This window comes from Palaemon carinicauda, chromosome 9 (genome assembly GCF_036898095.1).
Source record: "Palaemon carinicauda isolate YSFRI2023 chromosome 9, ASM3689809v2, whole genome shotgun sequence".
NCBI classification, from domain to species: domain Eukaryota; kingdom Metazoa; phylum Arthropoda; class Malacostraca; order Decapoda; family Palaemonidae; genus Palaemon; species Palaemon carinicauda.
This window is the reverse complement of record NC_090733.1, coordinates 98,566,757-98,571,756: the sequence shown is the minus strand read 5'-3', so window position 1 is coordinate 98,571,756 and position 5,000 is coordinate 98,566,757.

Sequence of the window (5,000 nt, the reverse complement as noted above, 5' to 3'; positions counted from 1 at the left end):
CATCCGTTTTCCTAACAGCTACAATTGGAGAAACCCAGGGGGATTCGCTCTCCTCGATTATCCCTTGCTCCCTTAATTTATTGATTTCCCTTTCTATCTCTCCCTGGAAATGAATGGGTACCTTATAAGGCCTTAACCTGATCGGCTCCGCCTGCCCAGTTTCAATAGTAAAATGAAATCGATCAATCCTCCCGGGTGGCTCATCTCCAATTGCAAATACATTGGAATAATTATTGACAATGTCACTAACTACACGCTGATATTCTGAGTGACATAATTTTCGCGCTTGCATAATCAAAATCTGAGCGCGTTCATCTGTGCGAGCTGGAGTTGTGGCTCCCAACATCCCATTATAAGCAATTTCACATAACTCTAATTCACACACAGAATCACTTCCTAAAACAACTCTTTTATTTGACAAATTAACTCTCGTTATATCAGATCTGTTATCTTTAATTTCTGTAAAGCCTTTTAATATCATATGGGCCAAATTGTCATGGGGTTTATCTACTACCTTGGTTCCTTTCACAAGAGGGCGACACGGGGTCACAGATATGTCGTAAGGGTCTGGGGGGACAACACTTCTCTCTCAGGTACAGCTGTTACCTTACTTTAACACATGCACTTACTGTCTCATGACTTTCTTTCTGCAAAATGTACTCTCCTGCTTTTACTGTTATTGTATCTTTTCCCCCAAAAAAATGCAAATTTGATTATTAGATATAAAGTCTATTCCTAGGATAGCCTCGATTCCTGGAATTCCCAAGGTGGGCAAGACAAAAAATCATGTGTGAACTTCACAGACCACACCTTAAACTGGGTGTATAGATGTATAGTTTATGTGGAGTTTATTTCCTCCTGGTGTGTCATGAACAATGGATCCCGCTGACTAGTGGATTTGAGGGGAATTTTTTTTCAATCAATGAAACACTGGCTCCCGTTTCAATCAGCGCTTGGATGGATTTATCTTGCAGGTCGATCCTAACTGCTAACATTCCTAGCCGGCCATTACGAGATATGGGACACCGGCCGATGACCTCAGCTCCTATGGCAGTGCCCCCTGGTCCTCTCCCTAGTGCTGCGGGGGTGAGGTCAGGGGTACCGATGGAGGTCCCAGTGCCTGCTCTGTCTCGTCTGTTGTCACTGCTTCCTCGGCTATTGCCTATGATGTCATGTGGGGGCGTGGGGGCATCGAACTCCCTCGCCTCCCCCTTCCTCTGCTCCCATTTCCTAGGACGTTGGGGGGGGGGGTGCGTGCGCCGCAGCCCGGCCACCCTGGGCGTTTTATGCTGGGCCCTCTCGAGATAAATGACCGTAGGCCCGACAAGTGTAACAGCTGGGGGATCCTTGGGTGGGGCACTACACTCGTCGGTGCCCCTCTCCCCCACAGTGCCAACATCTGAAGACTACTAATTTGCTGACTGCATTCCCCCTTAACACTCTTTGGGGGTCGACTTCCTCTCATGGCTGCCAGCTTAGTGGAATTGGCCCCGTTATTCCCAGTCCTTTTTTCTCCGGCAAACTGTCTAAAATGTTTTGTATCGCACTCACTATATCTTCTAATAAGCGATTGTCATCGAAGAAATAACCACATAAATACCAGTCTACTAATCTGCGAATATGTTTACAGGCAATTGCCTTTTTATCACCTTCTGGGAGATTGGCACTCCAGGTTGCAAACGAATCGCATTCCCGAAATATGCGAGTTGCAAAACTAAGAACCGATTCACCTTCCCGTATTTTGGGTTTGTAATTTTCTTTTAGGTCTCCCTTTCTCACATCAGCCAAGGTATACTTTTCAATTAAATGGCGTTTTATTTCAGTATAACTTCCTAAACTTTCTTGTGGCCAACACATTACTTCTATTAGCGGAGCATCTTTCAGCTATCTAATTATTTGAATAGCTTTTTCTTTTTCCGACCACCCATATATGGCAACTTCAAAATCTCTCCAAAACTCTTCAATTGATTGAAACCTATCTTTAGGCCGTAGATCATCGAAAGGCGTAACACTTGCCTGGAGTTCTGGCAACTTTCGAACTACGATTTGCGTATCTTCAATCGGGTGTGCATGTATACATACACTTGTGTGTGTTTGAACTTTGTTTATGTCGTCGGATATACTGTGGTTGCACTCCGCCCCTGTTCTCGTTCCCCCACCAATCTGTTAATAAAATCTTCCAACTGTTCTAACTAATTTTCCAATTGTTGTGTTCTAATTTCCTGTCTATATCCTTCATCAGGAATGCTATGTTCCACTGCTCCATCATTTTCATCTTCTGCAGTAGCAGTGTCTGCTAAGTTAGTCATAGTGTATCGCGGCATCTTGACCTTTTATTTCACCAGCTCAAAGAACAACTTCCCTCACAGCATACACAAAGAGACATATTTTTTACACCTGACACAAATATGACCCGTGCAGACGGATAATGAGATGTCATCATATGGGTTTTCTTCATTTATTAGAAAAGGTTCATTCGGAAGTACAAAATACAGAACTATACTATCAGGTGAGGGTATTATCAACTCGGGTGCTCAACACCCACTAAAACTCCCTTCACTACCAAAATGCAAGATTTGCAAAATATGGTAAGACATCAGTTTTTGTGGAATACTCATGAATATTGAGTTCATTTACCTTGTCGTACAAGAAACCTGCATACATGAATTAGGATATATATATATATATATATATATATATATATATATATATATATATATATATATACATATATATATATATATATATATATATATATATATATATATATATATATGTATAGATATATATACATACGTATATATATATATATATATATCTATATATATATATATATATATATATATATGCATATATATATATATATATATATATATATATATATATATATATATATATATATTGTTTGTATATATATATATATATATATATATATATATATATATATATATATATATTTATATATATATATATATTTATATATATATGTATGCATATATATATATATATATATATATATATATATATATATATATATATATATATATATATATATATATATATATTATATATATATATATATGTATATATATATATATATATATATATATATATATATATATATATTTATCTATATGTATATATATATATATGATTATATATATATATATACATATATATATATATATATATATATATATATATATATATATATATATATATATATATATATATAAATATACATATATATATGTATATATATATATATATATATACATATATATATATATATATATATATATATATATATATATATATATGTATATATATATATATATATATATATATATATATATATATATATATATAAAATATATATATATATATATATATATATATTACATATATATACTGTATATATATACTGTATATATTTATATATTTATATATAAATTTATATATATATATATATATATATATATATATATATATACATACATATACCAAAGGCACTTCCCCCAATTTTGGGGGGTAGCCGACAACAACAAGAAACAAAACAAAAAAGGGGACCTCTACTCTCTACGTTCCTCCAGCCTAACCAGGGACTCAGCCGAGTTCAGCTGGTACTGCTAGGGTGCCACAGCCCAACCTCCCACATTTCCACCACAGATGAAGCTTCATACTGCTGAGTCCCCTACTGCTGCTACCTCCGCGGTCATCTAAGGCACCGGAGGAAGCAGCAGGGCCTACCGGAACTGCGTCACAATCGCTCGCCATTCATTCCTATTTCTAGCACGATCTCTTGCCTCTCTCACATCTATCCTCCTATCACCCAGAGCTTTCTTCACACCATCCATCCATCCAAACCTTGGCCTTCCTCTTGTACTTCTCCCATCAACTCTTGCATTCATCACCTTCTTTAGCAGACAGCCATTTTCCATTCTCTCAACATGGCCAAACCACCTCAACACATTCATATCCACTCTAGCCGCTAACTCATTTCTTACACCCGTTCTCACCCTCACCACTTCGTTCCTAACCCTATCTACTCGAGATATACCAGCCATACTCCTCAGACACTTCATCTCAAACACATTCAATTTCTGTCTCTCCGTCACTTTCATTCCCCACAACTCCGATCCATACATCACAGTTGGTACAATCACTTTCTCATATAGAACTCTCTTTACATTCATGCCCAACCCTCTATTTTTTACTACTCCCTTAACTGCCCCCAACACTTTGCAACCTTCATTCACTCTCTGACGTACATCTGCTTCCACTCCACCATTTGCTGCAACAACAGACCCCAAGTACTTAAACTGATCCACCTCCTCAAGTAACTCTCCATTCAACTTGATATTCAACCTTGCACCACCTTCCCTTCTCGTACATCTCATAACCTTACTCTTACCCACATTAACTCTCAACTTCCTTCTCTCACACACCCTTCCAAATTCTGTCACTAGTCGGTCAAGCTTCTCTTCTGTGTCTGCTACCAGTACAGTATCATCCGCAAACAACAACTGATTTACCTCCCATTCAAGATCATTCTCGCCTACCAGTTTTAATCCTCGTCCAAGCACTCGAGCATTCACCTCTCTCACCACTCCATCAATATACAAGTTAAACAACCACGGCGACATCACACATCCCTGTCTCAGCCCCACTCTCACCGGAAACCAATCGCTCACTTCATTTCCTATTCTAACATATGCTTTACTACCTTTGTAGAACTTTTCACTGCTTGCAACAACCTTCCACCAACTCCATATAACCTCATCACATTCCACATTGCTTCCCTATCAACTCTATCATATGCTTTCTCCAGATCCATAAACGCAACATACACCTCCTTACCTTTTGCTAAATATTTCTCGCATATCTGCCTAACTGTAAAAATCTGATTCATACAACCCCTACCTCTTCTAAAACCACCCTGTACTTCCAAGATTGCATTCTCTGTTTTATCCTTAATCCTATTAATCAGTACTCTACCA